At 38.8% G+C, this 22,659-nt stretch overlaps 1 protein-coding gene and 1 long non-coding RNA gene across 4 annotated transcripts in view; one reads left to right on the top strand and one right to left on the bottom strand.

The window, feature by feature from the left end:
• Window positions 1-22,659, top strand: part of adamts7 (a disintegrin-like and metallopeptidase (reprolysin type) with thrombospondin type 1 motif, 7) — a 201,964-nt gene that overhangs the window by 13,480 nt on the left and 165,825 nt on the right. The window lies entirely within an intron of this gene.
• LOC144990931 (uncharacterized) lies at window positions 6,003-8,932 on the bottom strand. Its single transcript, XR_013654806.1, has 4 exons — window positions 8,757-8,932; window positions 8,012-8,202; window positions 7,786-7,882; window positions 6,003-6,288 (listed from the first exon to the last, which is right to left on the bottom strand). It is a non-coding gene; the product is annotated as an uncharacterized LOC144990931 (long non-coding RNA).

Genomic DNA, 22,659 nt, shown 5'->3' with positions numbered 1-22,659 from the left:
AGGGCAATATTTATTTAATTATTTATGAGCGTCCTTCAGCGTCTGACTCTTGTTTTCCACTTAAACCTCTAACCGGTAATTGGCAACAGAGCACACTGAGCCTCTTTAAACAACTCTACACCGAACCAAAACAACAAGATCTCGCTGAGAAGCAGCCTGTTTTGTTGTCATTAGACTTGCAGTACTCAGTTTTTACTTGGGATGTGTACCGAACCAAAGCTCTGTGCCACGTTGCTGCCAGTACCAGTAAAAACGCAGATTTCAGTGCGTTGTACCGGGTTCAGATAAGAATGTGTGAAGCAGTGAAGCAGTGCAGCTGTGCAGCGGCTAATGCACGGAGCATCAGCCCAAATGCTGTCGGCAAAGTGGGCCATGGTTCTGCAGAACTTCACAGCAATAGATTCTTGTTCAGTAACCTGATGAATCAGAGTGATGTGTACAACGCTCTGAAAAAAGTTCAACATCATGGCGATGAGCAGTGAAATACACTTTATTTTCGCTTGTGAAAAAGCAGAGCTGCGGCTGCGGCTGCATATAAATAAAGCATCTTAGCCACATTAAAGCGCTCTCCTTCACCCTGTCATGCTGCCTCATCACACTTTAGTGTTCCTGGAAAGAATTAGTGTTTTTTTTCCCCCCTTTATTCTTGAAGCACCGTTCATGTTCCTGAATCGTTAAAAAGTACTGGAGAAGCTACATTAAGCAATTTAGAAAATAAACAGCCCTTTATTTCCTCAATCATACTTTTAGAACCAATTGGTTAAGGCACATTCATTCCTTTTTTTTTATAATGAAAAACATTTTGTTGTGGAAATCATAAATTATTGACTGTTCGCTTTCTATATTTTAAGTTACCAAAATAAAAGCACTACAAATTTGCTTAGGTAAAAGCAACTTGTATATGTAAGTAAAGTAAAGTAAATCTTTATTTATATAGCACTTTTCTCAGAGAGCGACTCACAAAGTGCTTCACAATGTTAAAACAAAAGGAGATACAGTTGCAGTGCTTAACATTGTGATCATTCAGTAAAATATTTTTTTAATGATTTTATTTCAATGAAAGGCATATTTATATTTAGGTAGAGTTATTATTTAATACCATTATGGCCAATGATTTATGTTTGTGGTATGTGTTTGTTTATTTCATTGAACTTGGGGTCTTTTGTCATCGTGTAATCAATCATTTTTAAGAACAGTCCTGCTGAGAAATCATCATCATTTGAGCTTTTCTCAAACATTTATCTTTTTCAACTTGAGTGGGCCCTATTAGATTACTACTGGTTTCCCCTGTGGCCTCTCTTTGGGACATTTCAGACCAGGTTTTTTTTTTTTTTTTCATGTGGCATTGACTTGATGCATTTTTTTTGAGTCCCTTGTCTTTTGCCAGAGCAGTTTTCTAATTATTAAATCCTTTTTCTGTGAAAACCAAATCCCTGTTATTGCCCCCCCCCCCCCCCCCCCCCCCCCCCCCCAAGTTTATGGAATGGGAAACAAAAGCATGCATCAAGCCATGGTCTTCCACTATATCAGCCTGGATAGCATGAGTGTATTCTTACCAAATTTGCGCTTGGGGAAAACCAGAGCTGAGTGTTGTGCTAAGCTAAAGTGTACTAAATTCTACATCATCCGGAGCGGCCACCGCAGGGCTGGGAACAACTGGGACAGCAGGGGCTGTGCTTGTGACACTAGACAAACCTTCTGAGCCCTCCAAGTGCCAGTGGTTAAAAAAAATTAAAAATCTAAAAATACGTGTACACGAATTGCTAAACTGTGCCCACGGATTAATCAATCGTGCACGCACACATTCCATGTTTATGTTTCTGAGCAGAGCAGCCGGACTCGTGGTTTTGTGTTTGCATGCAGGGGAGGGTGCTTTGTTACGGTGTGCGCAACCGAGGAGGCTTCAGAGCGCAGTCCGTTCAGCTGTTCTGTGTGAGCGGGCTGCCAGACTCAGAAGAACCGTGTCTCCCGGGAGATTTGTATCTGCAGACAGAGGACAGAATTTAGGACGGGCGGAGTCCTGAGAAAAAGTGCAAACAATCATGTGAATTTGTGTTGCGAGTCGGCTCCAGACAAAATAAAGGCTGATGTTATCCCAGTTTAAATTCATCCACGGCTAAATGTTGTTAGCACGTATTAACCTAATCCCAACCCTTCTTCCGGATCAATTCGGCCAAGAAAAACTTACTGGCTGGACATATAAAATAACTGAACATGAACTTAATCATAACAATTATAAAAGCCCGATTAGAAGATTATCTCGCTCTACGTCGCAGCTTGGATGTTTAAAACGAAACTTCCAATTTCTTCTCCTACGATCGTACGGTAATTTGTCCAGACCAATCACTATCTTACACGTCATCGGACTGTCTTATGTAATTGTAATGTCCATATAAAAATTCAGTAATAAATATATTTAAAAAAAATCATACCCAATTAGTTTTAAATGACGTCACTTCCGAGATTCAGGATGTTCTCTTTTCGTTAGAAGCCGTTTTTTTCCACTTTTGTTTTTTTTTTTTTTGGATTTGACAATTTGTTCCGGGATTGCTTTTTGTGATTTGGTATTTGATTATTTGCATCCGGATTTGCTTTTATGTTTCAGTATTTGTTACTTTGTACCGAAATTGTTTTTAGGGCTTCAGGTTTTGTTGGTTTGTACCAGGATTAGATGTTGTATCTCTAATGTAAACGTGTCTTGCACCGCTCGGTGACTGCAAGTTAGGCCACTCTGTAGCCTCCCACCTACATAATAAATGAGCAGACAATCACAGAGACTATTGATAAAACTATCAGTTTTAGGCTGAAAATGTTACATGTTTTTTATTAAGTGTTCAGAAATTTCAAAAACGTGTTCTCTCAAAAGGATTTATTGAAAAAAATTGATTTTATTTTTTTTGGGCCACCAAAACAACTGTAGCCCTCCTGACTTTTATTTTTCAGCAAATAAACATAAATAATTAATGTTTCATGTTTATACATGTTTTTGTTGTCATTACTGTGTAAATCATTGATTAGAATTGTGGAAAATAAGTACAATGGAGATGTGAGCAATCAATTCATAGTGTTAAAATAACTACTGCTAATTATTATTAACAATACTATTACTGGTCTGTGGTTGTGTTTTTTTGGATATTTGCAGTAAACAAGTCCTGTGTAGCCCTTCGTACTCCTCAGACCCTATAATATAGCCCTCATCCTCAAAACGGATAGTTATTCCTGATGTAGAGTCATCTTTTTGTTGGAGGCCCTGAGGTAAATGGAAACATTTGACTCACAAAACATAATATTAATATTTCTTATTCTGTATAGAATTATACTTATTTTTGTTAATTGAAATTTCTAAATAGCCTTGAGAGAAAATATTATGCTTATTCAGGAAATTGGAAAGAATAGCTACTACATGGAAAAAAAGAGCAAACATTGTTTAAGACTGTAAAGAACATTTTCAAGTAAAAGGATTTAGGACACTTGGAGTGCTCATAATTTAGGACCATAGTGTTTTTATATGAAGTCTTATAGAACTTTGCTGTTATCTAATAGAATCAAAACAGGAAAGTTTTTTTTCTTTACAATATTATCTATTTTGTGTTTTTTTAATTGCAGTTTTTTTCTTAAGGAAAATCCTTTTTTAAAGGATGTTTGTTTCTTGGTTCATACTTTTCATAATGCTGATTCCCTCTGAAAACGACCTCCTTCACAGTCATTGTAGATTATTTTCAAAGTCTGTTCACATGGAAACCACACAAACACATAAAAACCAGACATGTAAATGTGATGCCTATGTTTACCCACAAGTACGATTATAGTCATGGTGCACTTCAGCTGTGTGATTGAACTGACTAATATTTGTAATGAGAGACTTGCAAAGGTGGAGATCATTGTTCTGAGCGCTTCGATGTGGTCAAAGCCGCCCATTGGCTCCCAAGCGTGCTCGTCTTTAGTTGAATTTTCCCCCCTTTTTGGCTAAAAGACCAGCTACTCTGTGGATCACAGCAACCACGAACATGTATACACTAGATCTAAAGGTTTTGTTAAAACATTTTGTGATGTGAGGCTGTGATGTGACCCACTCTGATGAAAATTGCAGCATTTGTTTCCCAGGTTGGAGGAAATATAAAAAGAATTTAAGATTAAAACTGCATACCTGGGTATTTCTTTATTCAAATCGTGTTGAGGTAGGAGTGGATTATAAAATGCAGTTTGAAAAAGCTTATAGTTGTGACGCAGAAGAAAAAGCTGGACAGACCACATGCTCCCTGCTCTGCACCAATCTTATGTATCCACTTGTGGACGACTAGATCCATTTACGCATTCGTTTACCTTGTCTGACTGTATATCTGCCTCAAAACTGTACATCTGGATAGCTTGGGGTTGTGAGCAGATGTAAGTTAGGAGAGAGTGCAAAAAAAGGGATGATGGGATATCAACAGAGGCTTTCTCAAGAACCAACAGTCCCGCCCACAACTTAGTGGGCTGGACTGTTTTTTTTTGTTGTTTTTTTTTGAGAAAAAACTTCCTAATCATCATTAAAAGACCACTGGGAACACTATTACAATAGATCAAAAGATGATCGGAGTGGGATTTTAATGTCTGGAATTTTGATGTTGGGTGATTGAGTAGATCAGAATAAAGTGAAAGGTTTGTTCAGTCAACTCACGATCCAATTGACCTTTTTCACACTTCCGCATTTTTCGACCGGAAATACGTCAATGACGTGTAAAACAACTTCCTGTTAGCGTAGCAGCAGATATGAAGAATGGCAGAGTCGAAGAGTTGCAGTCTCTGTTGCGTTCCAGGCTGTTCGTCTTCCTACCAAAAACAGCCTTACTTTTCATTTCATTATTTTCCTGTGGATCCAAACCTGAAACCCAAATGGATATAGGCGATGCGAAGAGATGAAGGGCATAGTTTTAATGTAAACACAGGTAGCACCCTCTGCTGCCGGCACTTACTAACTTCGCTCCGGATGGGGTGCGGCTGCGTCGTTCGTCGCCTGAAGAGTGGTGTCGTCCGGAGTATTTTCCCTTGGAAAAACTTTACTGCTCCTTTGAGAAGGGAGTCAGTATATGACAGAACCTCAAACGTCAGTCTATGCAGCTATGCTGTGAAGATACTAGCATACGGTGGCTAAGCTAAGGCAGTAAAGATGGATCAGGACTACGTGACACAGGTAAGGTTGTTCATAATGTGTTTGGTTAACGTTAGTCAACTATGTGTACCGTTATTGGATAAATGCATTTCTACCTGAAAAAATTAATATTTATAATAAAAGATGTTCATGCTCTCACCTATTTTAATTACATGTATTTAATCACTTTTGAGCATTTTGTCATTTTGTAATTTCCTTAACAAAAATAAATTAAATGTATTTGTAATTAAATACTTAACATACTTTTCAAAACATGATTACTGTGTTGTGTTGAAAGGTAGCATAAATATATTAAGACTGATTTTTAATTTCTTTATCTTCACATGTGCTCTGGATGAGGCTTTGGATTACATCCATGACTTAGAAGCCAAGTTCCTTTGCTGGACCCAGGAGACGATGTCATGGCGGACAAAAGTTCCTCGTTCAAGACCTCCTTACTGACATTGGATCTAAGATCATCATTCCACCTTTTAAGCTTTCAGCTCAATTCAGCAAGGAGGAAAATGAACAAATCCAAGCCATCACCCGCCTCAGAATTATGGTGGAAAGAGTGATCAGTAGGATAAAGTCCTTCCACATCAGGGACTCTCCCGTGCCGCTCACACTGATGGGCGGTGTGAATCAGATCTGGCTTAACCGCCGTGTTTTGGCAAATTATCAAGGACTTTTTTGTTTTGAAGAGTGAATTAATGTTTGGTATGTAAATAATGTATAATGTTCAAATAGTATGGAAAAATTTAGTGTTTCCACATATTCTTAAAATCTAATTAAATATAAATGTTATATTCGTAATATTTTTCTGTTGAAATGTGACTGACTACACAAAAAATTAGATGAACAAATAAAACAATTTTGGTCAAAATTGTGCCTCATTTAATTTTTTGGTATGCAAATAACATCAAACATTTACAATAAAAAATAACATTACAGATCAACAGTAAGACAGAAGGCTGAACTGATTGTTAAAGACAAGATAAGTGTAATTTAAGGTATGCATTCATGCATTTGCCACAATATATATCCAAGTTCTCTTTCATTCCATCTCAGAAACCCATCCAACACAGCCATGAGAGGTTGGGGCTGCACCTGGCATAATCTGCTTCCAGATGCCATCAGATATGGATCTGGCTGTGGTCCTACACAAGAGAAACACAACACACAAAAGTTAGACATAAACTGTCAACCAGGACAAAACTGAAGTTTTAATCATCGGTTCTGAAGACAAGAGAGAGATGATTTTACCACATCTTCATAATTTTAAACCTTCTCCATGTGTGAGAAACCTGGGCGTACTTTTTGACTCTGAGCTAAATTTTATCCCACACATTAAAAATGTCGTTAAGACAGGATTTTATCATCTCAAAAACATTGCCAGAGTCGCCCGTTCCTCTCTCTTGCCAGCACAGAGGTACTAATGCATGCTTTTATTTTCAGTCGTTTAGATTATTGTAATGCCCTTCTCTCTGGTTTACCCAAAAAGTCTCTTTCAAACTTACAACTTCTACAGAACTCAGCCGCATGAGTTCTGACGAGGACCAGAGGGCGGGAACACATTACACCGGTTTTAAAATCGCTGCATTGGCTCCCTGTGCGTTTCAGGATTGATTTTAAAGTTCTTTTAATGGTTTATAAATGTTTTTATGGTCTTGGGCCTTCTTATTTAAATGATATTCTTTTAAAATATGAGCCCTCGCGGACCCTGAGGTCCTCCGGTGCTGGCCTCTTAGTTGTTCCCAAGGTGAGGACCAAAACTTATGGTGAGGCTTCGTTCTGCCATTATGGTCCTGGCCTGTGGAACGGCCTGCCGGAGAACCTCAGGGCCGCAGAGACAGTAGAGGTTTGTAAGAAGAGGCTCAAGACTCACCTTTTTAATTTAGCTTTTAGTTGATTTTAACTGCTAATTTATTCTATTAGTTTTAATATATGCTATTTTATGTATTTATTTTAATTTTATGCATCTTATTCTCAATTTTATGTATTTTTTTTTCTTCTTTTTTATGTTTTTAATTTTAGCATCTTATGATTTTAGCCCCAGTGTTTCTTGAGGGGATCTTTTCCTCCAGGGATTGCCGGCTTGGTCAGCGGTTGTTGCTGCAGTTGTTGCCCTTGCTGGGGCGGCTGGGGTCTAATTTTACAGCTTTTGGGTGTGAGGGGGACCCCGGTGTTGTCCCGGTCTGGGTGGGCGCTGTGGCGATGTTCCGGTGGCCGGGCTGGCTCCTGGTATGAAAGGATTCCCAGATACTGTTTCCTCACAACAGAGCCAAGCCATGCTTGTTTGTTTGTTTATTTATTTATTTATTTATTTATTCTTTTACAGTTACATAGTCATATTTCATTGTACGTGGGAGCCATGGGTCATGTGCTTTAATGGAGGGGAGTGGGAAGGGTGAAGGGTGGGTTGGGGTTTTTATTGTAATGTTGTGTGTTTACTGTTTTTAGTGTTAAAGCGCTTCGAGCTGCAATAAAGTGCATGAGAAGCGCTATTTTATAAATAAAGTTTGACTTGATTTGATAAGTGCATAACTACATTTCAATTTAATTCATTATATCTGCTGTAACCATAATTTGGTTAGTCATAAGATTAGAAAAAAAACAAACTTAACTTGCTCACAAAGCAACAAAAAGTGAATCACCTGTAAATGCCTTGTACAGTGTGGACCTCTGACCGTCCCTGCCAACTGTTTTGGGCTTTTGCACCATCAGCTCACTAACCGGTTCAGGATGGATTCCCTTATAAGTAAAAGGCAAAAAGCAATTACAGTCTGTAGTCACTACTTGGGGTGTTTTTATAATAATTTAGAGTTGTTCTGGATACACATCCGTTCTTAAAAAATAATGACAATATGATCACAAACCCACCTGTGCTCTTGGTCTGTGCCATCTTTGCAAGCCACTCGTGCAGGCCGGGGGGGTGGAGCAGCCTGCAGACCCAGCTGTGAATAATGTGCGCTCTGGAACAGGATGGCAACTATGTGATTGCAAAATCCTTTAGCAGCCACACAACTGCAGAAGAAAGCTTTCAGGTTGGCACATTCTGCATCCAGTGATATCTAGACACAATAAATTAAATAGGTTGAAATTAAGACATACTTATGTTGCTACATCAATGTAAAATGAAACTATAACTTTCAGTAGGGTGACCAGATTTGAGTTTGTAAAAAACAGGAGTGAAGTGAGTTTGTGAGATATTTCATCGAGAGTAATTGGTGTTCAGAGCTGCATAAATGAAGCAAATATAATTACATTTCATCTATGTTCAATGTTATTTTATTATATAAGTATCAAAAGAGAGGACATGTCCAGGAAAAGAGGACTTCTGCTCACCATACTTTCAGAAAAATAATACTAGTAAGTGAAGAAAGTGCCGCAACCGCAGCAAAAAGAATGAAGACGCATTTGGGCAACTTAACATTTCTTATTTACAGCTTCACCAAATTTTTGGGTGTTATGTTAATCTCATGCCTTTTCACTTAAACATACACACAGCATATTCACTGCGATGTGTTATGCCTTATATTACAAATTAATAACACCAGGATTTACAGTTGACGTAAACAAAGAGTTAGCGGTGATGCGGCTATGGCTAAAGCTAGCTGAAGCTTACCTTGGTAATGGTGGATAAACTCTTCGTGGACGAATTTATATCCCTTGTCCAATTTGTTTCCTTTAGTGGACGAATGCATCTTCACACTATTCATCACATCGGTGCTGGTGAACTTCGGAACACAACTCAGGCTCTTCGAAAACACTCTAGGCTCTGCCATTCCTCCGCAAGCGAAGCACAAACCGGAACTAGGTTTACACGTTGATGACGTACTTCCGGTTTTTGCGAAAAAGGTCTATTAACTTGGAACAAAACCAAGACCAAATCATCCATTATTATCAATAAATTCATTAAAAGAGATTTTGTGAATAAACATGAACATTTATTATTGTTAGGGCTTCTTTTTGCTTTCTTTGGGGCAGTAGAAAGTTGCACTTCTCTGACAATAGTCTTTTACGGTCAGTTAAGGAACATTTGCTTCTCTGGGGAGGTTTCAAATCTAATAATGGATGTTGAGGCCTTGCAGCAAAATAACATTTGTTTGTTGGTTGCAGAATTGACAAATGTTGTTCTTCTTATTGGCCACCTCAGCAAGGATGAAGTGCAGGGCCACTTCAAAAAGAAGACAAGTGTATAATTATATAGAGATAGGACATTCCAGACGAGCCATCAATTGTTCCTTGAACCGCCGTCCCTCACCTTACTCCACTGCAGAGAGTGCACTCCATGACACATTCTTCAGTCCAGACTATTAGGTCAGGCAAATCATCACAAAAAGCAGGACTTTAATAAATTCATAATAAATGAGTATTGAGTGCATATTTTTCATTGGTGTAATAAAAACAATTCTGCTTTTATTTATTGTATATTATTAGTTGACCTTTTCAAAATATGAAAATACCTCTTAACACCTTAATACCTTTTCATTTTATAACGTTCCTTTTAAAACCCTTACTATGGTTTGTTTTCATTTGCAGTAAATATTTATTGCAGCGGCTGGTGTGATGGTAGGAATTGTGTCCCATGGGGGTTGGCTGCCTGGGCCAGGTGGCCCTTGTCTCTTCAAAGTGAAGAGGAATCCCTGGGATATCTGGCTGTGCCATGAGGATCACATTACGTCTTATTGTGTAGATGTGTTTGTGTGTGCATGTTTGGGTGTGTGGGGGTGGTGCTGCTTCTTCTTTCTCAGTGCTGCTGGTTCTGGTATTCTATGATTTCCCTCATGGCCTATAATACCTGTTTGGGGACTTTTGTTTCTTGTTGGTGGCCCCATGCCTGATCGGGAGGTTTACCCTGAATTAACTGTGGGGCCAGCTGGCTTGTTTCTTGGCTCAGTGATGGGGGGGCATCAGGACCGTGGTGGGCTCCATGCCAGGAGCCAGTTGGGTTTTTTAGGCAGGTGGGCTCGGCAGTGCATCTTTTTGCTTGCTGGTGACAGGGAGCTCCAATGATGGACCTTGTATGGAGAGTGACATGTCTTTTGGGATCTAATTATCTAACATATTTTATTATATATAGATGGTGTGGATTTGTATCTATTTTTATGTTAATTTTTACATTTTAAAATGTAAAAAAACAACAACTTAAGAATGACAATAGAAGAGATTTTAAAAAGCTGATCCTATGTAGAAAATATCCACCTTGTGCGTGAAAAGATAACATAACCCTATTTTAACCCATGTGCTCACCTTTACGGGTCAGATAAAAAATCAAAAGATAAAGTATTGAAATGACCCCACCCCTGGCAACCCTTGCTATGTTTACTTCTGCTGTAAATATTTATTGCAGCTCTGTTTTTGTTCAAAAATGCATGCAGCCATTAAGGTCTGAGAGGACTGAGCAGTTTCGGCATGGCATATAAATAAAACTAAGAGAGCTGAATTGAATACTCCCTTCAGCACATTGGCACACTAACAGCATGAATCCAATTATAAGCCACATTTTGCTCATTTAAATCCAAAGGCGTTTCATTCAAATTGCAGCCGGTGATTGATGCTCTGCCTGTGCGAAGCCTCTGCCAGTGCCAGGGCAGAGGTGGAGGGATGTTTTCACTGCTGACTATCTGCCTACGAGATTACGTAAAAGACACTACAACACACTTAAGAAAAATTGGAGAAATGGAGCATAGCAAAAGCCAAACCCCTTTACAGTTATTGGAGCTGTGGATTACTTTTTCTTTTTTTTTTTTTTTAAAGAAGCAGTCTGACACTGACCTTGTTTAAGAGCTGTACTCTAAGTCTCCTTTTAGCTAAGGAAATTTGCTCATAAAGAAGAAAGTTTCTTCAGATCCCATTGATATGGAGACATTCATTTGTATTCAAACAATGGAATAAAATTTAGTGATAATTCTCAACAAAGCATGACTAAAAATAAACCTACTTATCATTAATCCTCTTTCTGCAAATGAGTGAAATATTGAAAGTGTGATAAAGCATTTGAACTTTTCCATAATGGTCATTAAATCAGAATTTATCAGATGTTCTTGAACTTCTCATATTGTAAAATACTGCATGAAAAAGTAGTTCCATTCATGTGGCAGACAAAATTGTCTCTTTCGTGTTTTAATGTCTTGGTGATAAAAAGGCTCACTAGTTATTAATTTTCTGAAATTTGCATTTCTTTTTCCTATTAGGCTTTTAATTTTCTACCATTAATGGCAAGCATTGTTGTGGAGCATGTTAATAATCCAAACACAAAGTTTGGTAGTGAAGCTGATTTATGCACCACAGTTCAGAGATTTGTTAGACCAGTTTAGCTCTGATGAAGGATACCACGCAAGCAGATCCAGAACCCTTTGCTATAACCTTATCAGGGGTTGACATAGCCCAGAAATTTGCACTGGCCCACAGGGCCAGTAGTTTTTGAAACTTACTGGCCCTGCCTGAAGGTTACTGGCCCGACACCGCGCTTAGCGGGACCCGCCGCTCCGCAGGTGCTTGTAACTTTAGGGGGGTCCGGGGGCATGCCCCCACGGAAACTTTTAATATGGTGCAATTTGGTGCATTCTGGTGACATCACTTATTTCTACACTTTTCAATGACTGAAAATAGACCATATCAAATTTAAATCTGCTCTAGTCTGTTTCAGATGTTTTGAAGAGAGCACTGCAGTGTAGTAGGTAACACTAGTTCAGAAGTTTTCATGGTGCTTCTAACGGCAAATATCGCAATAAATCATAAACCTTAAATGTGTTAAAACAATCTAATGGCAGCTTGAACCATTTAACGAATCAAATAAATCCCTTAATGCATTTGACCAATCGGATGGACGCCTTCACATTGTTGACCAATCAGATGGAGCCCTGTTATGTTAGATGTTTGTAACCTATGTCAACGTGGGTCATTTGGAGTATAATTTTTAAACTGGGAATGGTTATTTGGTTATTTTGCTGTTTGTTTATATACCGCAAATTATATCGTTATCGCAATTTTAATCTCTGATATCGCATATCGCGAGTTTTCCTAATATTGTACAGGTCTAACTGAGATCATTCAGCTAACTAGAAATACTTACTGCTTACAGTGTTGTAAAGAAAAACAAAATTAAGTAGTTTAACATTCTACTGCATTTGAGTCTGAGATTCAGGTATTTGGAGTTGCCTTTGATTCTTTGACATTCAGCTTAAAGCTTAGTGGATACAGTTTCATCTTCAATGCATTCATTAAATATCTTGCTGTCCATACTACTAATTATACCCATTACTCCATCCAACATATTCCTATCTATTCCTGCCATGTCTTCCACATCTCTGACACGCTTCAGTCTCTCTTCAGTGATGGTGTCGGATTTATAATCAAATGTAATAATAACCCACTGGCTTGTGCCTTCGTTGTTGCTGTTTAACGTTGTTTTGTATTGAATTGTTACATTCAATAAAGTTTGAAGAAAAAAAGTAGTGAGCGCGGCAGTGAAAGCCGCGCGCGCGCAGGCGGGAGAGAAGGAGAAGTGATCAAAGGTTTCCCATAGAAACCCTTGAAGTCTGAACACAGGACTAGCAGAAAAACTAAATTATGAAGACGAGGTAAATCTACACGTTTTCGCAAAATTTACTTTATTGAAAAAGGTGAAGAATGTATAAACCGTTAGATATTTTAGTGGCCCGAGCGGACAAGTGAAAAGTAAAGTCTTGTGGTCCGCACTGCTCGAAAAACAGGACCGGGCCAGCGGACAAATGGCTATGTCGAGCCCTGCTTATAAACTGCAGGTACTCGTGTACGGTGGCCTCGAAGTGCAAATCACGCCAACAAATGACTCAATGTAAAAACATTTTAAAGATCAAATCAGTTCAAAAATCAAAACAAAATTTCCAGCAACCAAAAAAAGAAAACAATAAAAGTTAAACATTTTGAGCGAAAAAAGTTATTTCCAGAAATCAAAATGAAATGTTAAAAAATGAAACACACTAAGAAACCGGTAAAGGTTGGTACTATGGGACATCGCTGATTTAATGCAGACGCTTGTCCATCATTTTAACCAAAGGTTCTTTGGTATGAAGTGATACTGAATTTGCTCCAAACTAATCATAAGATTTTTGTTATTGGGCAAACATTAAAACTTTGAGCGGCAGTGGCTCAGGTGGTTGAGGAGGTTGGCCAGTGTGTTGGCCAATGCGGTTCGATCCCCGCTCCCTCCGGCATACTGTGGCTGTGTGCTTGGGCAAAACACTTCACCCTCCCTGCCTCCAGTATGGCTCCACTGGTGTGTCCCGCTGATGGTCAGGTGCAAACTGGCACCCACGCCTCTGTCAGTCTGCACCAGGGCAGCTGTGGCTACATCAGTAGCTACCATCACCAAGTATGAAAAAAGAGTGAATGAGTAATAGACATAGATTGTTAGCACTTTGAGCATCTGGAAAAGCGCAGAAAAATCCAATCCATTATGATTATTATTATTTGTTGGTGTGATTTGCTCTTCAGGGTCACTGTACTCAGGAGTCCAATATGCCAAGTATTGCATGTTTCCATGCTACAATTTAATGAAACAAAGAATTGAATATAGTCCTAATGTGAAATTAATTTTACTAATTAAAAAGACAACATGTTCAATATATTCCATAAATCTTTGTTTATACGACCACAAGTTTCTAGCATTCTGTCGTCCACTTTGTTTTGATCTACCGGTTAATTATTTTCATGTTTTACAAGGAATACCAAGTAACTAAACAATCCGCATTAGATGAGACATTTTCCAAGTTCATCTCATCGGGGTGCAGCTAAACCTCACTCAGATTCCAAACCACCAGCAGCTGATCTGCTACAAAACATCTTACCACTGAAATAACTTATTTAGTTGTAGGAACTTATCCTAGAGAACATGGGATAGTGGTTCAAATCTGTTAAAGGTGCAAAGATAAAAGCAAAAGCAATAAAGACGTGCAACATTTTCTGTGAATGAATAACGCATAAAGAGTTTGAGCAATAAAAGCCACAAACAAAATGCAGCAGGCATCATCCTCCATGTCTCTGTTGTATTCTCCAGCTAACTTGTTCAAAGGCCTTCTCTTTTTGCAATATCCCGTCATTTCATGAAATCCCCACAGTATAAAGCAATTAGCCATTAAATGACACTCCCTGTAATAAATCCAGATTCATTTTCAGTTAAATCGCCCATGTTGAACATGCCGAGGGCCTTTCCACAGACTGAAAGCAGGAATCCACACACACATTGTTCACATATTTACATGAAAACCTCTCTTTTGAACACGTAAACTAGCAAACTTTATTTATTTATTTGAGCTCCATTGTGTATCACATGAAGACTTGTAGCAGTTTGCTTTCCCAGAGAGCTGTTTTCCACCTTTAATGCTTTAGATGGAGGATTCTTGTCGACAAGAAACAATAGCTTTTTTAAAATGTATTTATTTTTAAGGATGTTATTTATCTTTTACCTGCATTCCCTCTCAGTGTCTTCAGTACAAATTCTGTGTTCAAGGCAAAAAAAATCCCAAAAATAGTCTTCAAAGCAGAGGGAAAAAAAGCAGATGTTTTGGCCATTTCAGGGGTTCAGGCCAGCTGGCTGGATTTTTCCATGGAGACTGTTCAGCTGCATGTTTATCTTCTGCTCTCCATGAGTCTTTTACTGTTAAATACAACAGACTTCTTTACTTAAATGGGCTCCTCTTTTATGTAACCCTGTTGCAAAAGGGATCAGCAGCTTGTTTCAAACTTGCAGGAGTGCTTCCCAGACTATTAAAAAGTTTCATTTGTGAGTCCAAACTCTTTCATTCACCTTCCACTGCTTGCTTTAAATTAGTAATCAATATATCATTGATTATATAAATCTGTTTAAGGGTTTGTTTTTAAAGTTCAAGCAGGTCCAGTTCCCTTTGAGACTCATTTAGCTGTTTGTGTTTTCTCAATGCACTTGAACAAATGAAAGTGAAATGCCAGCAATGGAGGGCCTTTTATTGAGCACCAGGCTAACGCTTTTAAGCAAATCATTTAAGTAAATGAGATGAAATTCATTCATTGCCCACAAATATTAATTGTGGGGGATTTTAATTTTCTACAGAATGAAGTAGGTGCTATCCTGCCCTTTAAGCAGGTCCTACATTTGTTTACCTTAATATATTGGTGAAGCTGAAAAATCTTTAAAAAAGTATGAGGAATGTCAAAGTGAGCACACTTTCATTTCAGATATAAAAAAAACCCAGAAGGTTTGAATAACAAGTAGGAAGTTGATCCTTGCTGTGCTTAAGGTAAAGAATATCATGTAAGAATGCACTCAATTAGCTGCATTATAGCTTAGTGCTCCATACATATATATGCATAAAGGTTTCCTGCAAAGCTTCCTTTTTGCAAACAAAAGAGATAGAGGGGTTTACCATTAGTGTGACCACCAGAGCCTCCAGTGTTTATACTGAGGTCAAATGAACACGCTGAAGGTATTTTATATGGTTCAGTCAGGGATGTGAAAAAATGTTTTGCTTATTTGATTTTTTTCCCCTCTTTAGTTGTTTCTAAAAAGTAGAATTGCTAAATCTCGTACGTTTACATTTTTTTCCACAACCATAAAACCTGTTGGGTTTTTTTCTGCTTATAAATGTGTGCATTTTTTAAATTGAGTCCTGAAAGGCTTCTTTTACATGAGATCCCACCATTGAACGCACCAGCAGCTGGGATGTTCTGTGTCTCACCCAGGAACTCTTTGACACGTGGGCTTTTCCAAAAGGGTTTTTTTATCGCTTGTTATGAAGCAAACTGCCACCCACATGTTGACTTTTAATCCGTAATTTATTGTCACATAAAATTTCTAAAGCGAATGAGACGCACTCCCACAAATGCACTCCCCAGCAGACACATTGCCTCCACATTGGTGGAGCTCTGCCAGGCCTGCATCTCCCCCAGCCTCAGGCAGTTCTTGAATTGGAGCTTTTGTTCTTCAGATTGTGTGAACTATGTAACCAAACTGACTCAATAAATTGAATTTAAATTTTTGAATTTTTCTGAAGGAGTTGTTCTGTCAAACTAGATACACATGTGCACCATTAATTTAAAAAGAAATGTGTAAAATGTAGTACTTTTTCTTTGTTGTAGTCGAAAAATGATAAAAATCAATATTTATAAATGTATACTGTGAACATCAACAAAGAAATAAACTGAAATATTTGACCACTGAAATGAAGGAATGTGTTTATCATCTATAACTGCAGCGCTGAAGTGTTGAGCGGAAATGCTCCGTTTTGCTGTCACATACTTTAGCTTCTTCTTTTTAGATCTTTCTCTGTGGGGTTTAGGTTAGGAGAGTTTGGCGGAATATCGAACTCAACAAAATGAAGAAATAACGAGTTAAAAGATTAAAAATGTCTAATGAAGTTTCAAGTTCAACAATATAGGTTGTACAGAGAATTAGTTTTCACTGAACCAAACCATGTCTCTCTTAAGGAACAGACAGAGTGGCCCAGGGTGATACACATTCCTTCTTTTTTTGTTCTCTCAAGTATGCACTTTAGGACGTACCCCTGCATGGATCTGTTGTCAATGTGTTCGAACCCTGCTGCAAATGCAAGGACTGATTCTAATTGATTGATCAGATGTGTGATGTGAGCTGCAGTGGTGTGTCTGCAGCTGGATGATAGGGAGGAGTTAGCAGGTCGATCTTTGTTCACTAAAAGTTACAAAATGTATTTTAAAAAAACATTCTAGTCTACAACAGTGACACCTGTCACCTATTCTCTGGTTTTGGGGTATGTGATGCAATCCAATGTGCTGGTTTATTACTTATCTTAAATAAAATTCAAACACCTCTCAAAGCTGCAGTCATCTCTATTGTTAGTGCACGCTGAACACAGTGCACACAGTGCAGCCAGTGTTTCCTTTTCAGGACCATCCATGTCTCGCTCTTCTTTTTTAGGGTGGTCCTTCTAACAATTTTTAAATGGGTAGCCGTCACATTGACTGAGAACTGACTGGACTAAGCGAGTGTGACGTCACTAATAGAAAATGGCCTACGTCCCATTCCAACCAAATAAGGTCAATTAGCCGTTTTTTGCGACATGGTCGTCGGCAAAATTGTCAGTAGGCAGTGATTGGTCCAAGCCGGTCTGGTTTGGTCTGGCCACCTTTTCTTGCCAATCAGAAGTGAGGTTTATGGAGGTCCAGACCCCTTCCACTTGAAGGCGTGCTAGGGAGAAACTGTCAATCAAACGTTTTGAATGTTCAACGTGAAACCACATACTTTTTATCGAGGCATCTGATTGGTCAGTTTATAACTTGAATAACTTGAACTGCAGAAAATATATGGGGGGAAAAATAAGATTAGCAAGAACATGTTAAAGAAAGGTATTAGAGCAAGAATGGTGATTCTGACAAATAGAATGACTGAGTATTACCTGTTTATTTCTCTATAGAAGTTTATGGGACTTTGTTTTTTTTTTTTTTGGAAACAGGCGGTACTTCCTATATGGAATGCCAGGAGAGGAAATGGATGCCGGAATGTGTCTGTGACTTAAATCCAGCATAAATCAGGTCCCATAACACATTAGATCTGTCATAACTGTCAGTCATCAGACTTTTCCTGTGTTTTTGTGCTTCTTCTGTTTTTCTTTAGAGAATACATACAGCTTCAATGTTGTACTATTGTTTTGGTGTTTTGATGAACACAAAAGAAAAGCACAAAACAATTAAAAAAACGAACTAGTAAAACATTTATGCCTATGTTTTACTTTCTTCTGATATCTTCTATGTTTTTTTTATTTTTAATTTTTTTACAAACGTAGAAACTTGCTGATTACAATTGTTTTAAAGGTATAATCAATAAATTAAATTAAATAAATTTATGACGTATAAAAGCGTTTATGTGTAAAATACCAACCAAAAACAAGAAAAGCATTTTGATCGGAATTACTGAAGTGAATCATTTTTTTGTCATAATTTATTGAGCTGCACCTGTGTGCCTATGGAGGTTATTAGTCCTGATTGCATCACTGCTGTGGCAACACTAACCTGCACAGGTGAACATAACTGTAATTCAGAATTTGGGGAAAACAGCTGCGACCAACAAAGTGATTTATTTTTCAGGAAGACGTCTGTGATTATTCCAGCAGGACATTTACAAAACTTATTCTATGCAATTTGGAGAAGCGCTGTGTGCACATGAGGGTTTGATCGCCTTCTTTGCAGTCCAGATCTGTCCTGATTTAAAAGCATATGGTTCATTAGGAAAAGACCAACTGGAAAACAACAATCTCAACTGCTTAGCCGAGGAGACTCTGTATTCTGCAAGAACACAGCTGCTTATAAATGCATGGGGGATGGGCTTCTCTCTTTGGTAGAGAAACTATCAACAAGTGAAACAAAATGGCAATTTTCCAAGTTTGCACAAACATCTGCCTGCTGGTTTGATGTTTTATTATTATTATTATTATTATTATTATTATTATTATTATTATTATTATTATTATTAATATTTTTAGAGCTGATATTACTGTTGCAGTCATGGGACATTATGAGCAGCATTAGCAGAAGCATGACTCCATAAGCAGAGCTGCTGCAGATCCAGATGTAGCTTCAGATAAACAACCACTGAACTCTTGCCCTGCTCTGGATCTGGGGGTGCAGCTTCTGAAGCTCTAACCCCGAAGATCAGGGAAAAAACTGTTGGAATTACTCCCACCGGCCTCATCAAACCAAGATCATTTGAGAACCACAGATGACCACAATTCAATATTAAAACATCCGTTGCTTATTATTATCTTAAAAATTCCTCATGGGCCTGACTCATTTTTTGTGTAGGGTTTAGGGTTTTGTTGGGGTATTCACGCTAGCATTTACATCGAAAATATCATAAATGACAGGATGTGGACAGCTCTCATGCTGGAAAGGATTAACTTCACATATTGAATTGCCAGTTTGTAAATGAAAAATAAAGACAAAAGTGCCCTTTTATATATTTTAGCAGTGTCCTTGCAAAAATACCATCCTGATTTGAATAGTCTCCTAGAACTCCACTGTAACTTAAACTTCTGTTGCTGACTTTCAGACTTAAAGTTGTGTTCCCAATCCATATTTAGATTCTACAATTTCTCCGACAACGTGGCTCAGAAATAACCTGCATTTTCTTTACTCCCACTCATAAATATGTATTCCCTCCATCAAAATGTAATCCTCCAAGAGGGGGAGACGCCAGATCCCTTCTCGCTGCAGGTCATGCCAAGAATACTTTAAGCTAAGAACTCAATTTGAAGTTGGTTGTACAATAAATGATGCAAAGACAGCCAAGTTGCTGCAGACACCTTGACATTTACAAGGCACACCCCGATAAAAGGCTGAGAGGATGTTATTCACTCAACAGAGTACACATTTTTTAAACCAATGCCAAAGACTTTTCCAACAATGGCAGCAGTATTAATGCTTTAAAGACCCACTCTAATGAAAATGATGTTTTTTGTGTTTTAAAATTCTTATAAATCAGGAACAGAAGCAAAAAATACCATTGGAGAACACTTGTAGAGTGTGTCATGGAAGCTACAGTAGGCGGTTGTGAGGGGCTGTAAGCTAGAGGGAGAGTGCGTAAAAAGATTAATGTTAGAAGGTAGGGGCGGGTTTACTCCGCCCTAACAGTCCTGCCCTTAACTCAGAGGGGGATTTTTAATTAATTTCTAAATAATTACTCCTATGTTAGACTAAAAAATGCTATAATCCTAAAGAAGACCACTGGGAATATTTTTAAAATATATGAAAATACGATCAGAGTGGGGCTGCTTTTACTGTGTTATTATGTCAGAAACAAGTGTAATCCACAGCAATAAGAATGCAAATGCACAGATAAAGTATCAAATACAGAGACATGAAAATGTTGTGCTGACGCCAAGGATTCCATTGCAAACAAAAATGCATTCATATTTTATTTCACCTGTGGTTTATTATAATCCCTTCAGTTGTGCTGTTGTAGCACTTGCAAAGATGAGAAATGAGAGCCTTCTTCAGATCTGTAAGTTTTCCACAGCAGCACTCCGCAGCTCAAACTTGCAGCTGGAAGAACTTTTAAAGCGGCTTTGTTGCTGAATGTGTTGAACACCGCGGTCGTCTCAACGTCTGCTTTGTTGTGTGTGTAGTATGCCAGCCTCCCTGCCTGAGCTTCATTGGGGCTTTATGACGGCTGAAGAACAGTTAATTGGAGCTTTAGGCAATCAGGACTGGTCAGAAGAAAAATGGAAATGGATACTGGAATGTGTCTGTGACTTTAATCCAGCATAATTCTGCTCCCAAAACATATCAGGCAGTTTGATCTGTCATAACTGTCAGTCATCAGACTTTTGCTGTGTTTTTATGCCTTTTCTGTTGTTCTTCTTTAGAGAATGCCTTCAGCTTCAATGTCGTATTAAAAAAAACATGTGATATCTATTTTAATTTTTGATGAACACATTAGAAAAGCTGACTGCAACTAAAAATGAACTAGGAAACATTTATGCCTATGTTTCATTTTCATATGATGCATTCTATGTTTTGTTTTAAATTTTCTTGCAAAAGCAAAGACTTGCTTGTCTTTCTCTCATCCTAAAACTGCAGTAGCTGCTAATCTTAAGGTAGGTTCAGTTATAAACCCTTGAAACATGTCTAGCCATCTTATTGAGCACATTTTGTTTTCAAGCTAACATGGACCCCTGCAGGGATGGATTCAGTCCACACCAGGAGTGTTTTGATGACGTTTAGTGTAGCAGCTGCCCATCACAATTCATGAAGAAGTTCAATTTGCAGACCGTTCTGCAGCCTGGCTTCCTCTTGCTCACCAGCTGCCATTTATTATTATTATTACATAGGGCCATAAATTAAGGAGACAAAAAATCTGTTTAAGGCAAGTTATTCAAGCCATTTGAGGTCACTGTAACTAAAGGCTTCAGAAATCCTAACAGTATGTATTGTTTTTGGGACCATGTAAATCTAAAATTGGTTATTTTGGTCTGTAAGATTTGCACGGTGAGGTCCCACAGACCAAGCCAAAGTTGTGCTGGCCAAAATTATTCATATTCCTGACAAATTTTGGACATAATTGTTTGTTCCAATGTGAATGAAAGAAATTTTTCTTTTAAATAAAAATATTGTATCTTGAACACCATTCTACACTGACCAAAAATATAATATCCACATACACAAAATAACCAGTTCTCTGAAATATTGTTCACAAATCTGCCTAATCTGTGATAGTGAGTACTTCTTCTTTGCCAAGACAATCCATCCCACCTCACAGGTGTGCCATATCAATATGCTGATCAGACAGGCTGATTATTGCACAGGTGTGCCTTAGACTGGCCACAAGAAAAGGCCACTCTGAAATCTTTAGTTGTATCACACAGCACAATGCCACAGATGTCGCAAGTTTTGAGGGATCGTGCAATTGGCATGCTGATAGCAGGAATGTCCACCAGAGCTGTTGCTAGGGAATTGAATGTCCATTTCTCCACCATAAGCCGTCTCCAAAGGCGTTTCTGAGAATTTGGCTGCACATCCAACCGGCCTCACAACTGCAGACCACGTGTAACCACACCAGCCCAAGACCTCCACATACAGCATGTCCACCTCCAAGATCGTCTGAGACCAGCCACTCGGACAGCTGCTGAAACAATCAGTTTGCATAACCAGAGAATTTCTGCACAAACTGTCAGAAACCGTCTCAGGGAAGCTCATCTGCATGCTCGTCGTCCTCATTGAGGTCTCGACCTCACTCCAGTTCGTCGTCGTAACCGACTTGAGTGGGCAAATGCTCACATGCGATGGCGTCTGGCACGTTGGAAAGGTGTTTTCTTCACGGATGAATCCCGGTTTACACTGTTCAAGGCAGATGGCAGACAGCGTGTGGCGTCGTGTGGGTGAGCGGTTTTCTAATGTCAATGTTGTGGATCGTGTAGCCCGTGGTGGTGGTGGGGTTATGGTATGGGCAGGCATATGTTATGGGCGAAAAACACAGGTGCATTTCATTGATGACATTTTGAATGCACATAGATACCGTGACGAGATCCTGGGGCCCATTGTTGTGCCGTACACCCAACATCATCACCTCATGTTGCAGCATGATAATGCACGGCCCCATGTTGAAAGGATCTGCACACAATTCTTGGAAGCTGAAAACATCCCAGTTCTTGCATGGCCAGCATACTCACCGGACATGTCACCCATTGAGCATGTTTGGGGTGCTCTGGATCGGCGTATACGACAGCGTGTTCCAGTTCCTGCCAATATCCAGCAACTTCGCACAGCCATTGAAGAAGACTGGACTAACATTCCACAGGCCACAATAGACAACCTGATCAACTCTATGCGAAGGAGATGTGTCGCACTTCATGAGGCATATGGTGGTCACACCAGATACTGACTGGTTGTCTGAGTCCTCTGACCCCCTCAATAAAACAAAACTGAAGATTTCAGAGTGACCTTTTCTTGTGGCCAGTCTAAGGCACACCTGTGCAATAATCAGCCTGTCTAATCAGCATCTTGATATGGCACACCTGTGAGGTGGGTTGGATTGT

The sequence above is a fragment of the Oryzias latipes genome, chromosome 3 (assembly GCF_053564925.1).
Source record: "Oryzias latipes strain Hd-rR chromosome 3, Olatipes_Hd-rR_3.1".
Classification (NCBI taxonomy): Eukaryota; Metazoa; Chordata; class Actinopteri; order Beloniformes; family Adrianichthyidae; genus Oryzias; species Oryzias latipes.
The sequence above is the reverse complement of the archived record's forward strand: the minus strand, read 5'-3'. Positions and strand labels throughout refer to the sequence as shown.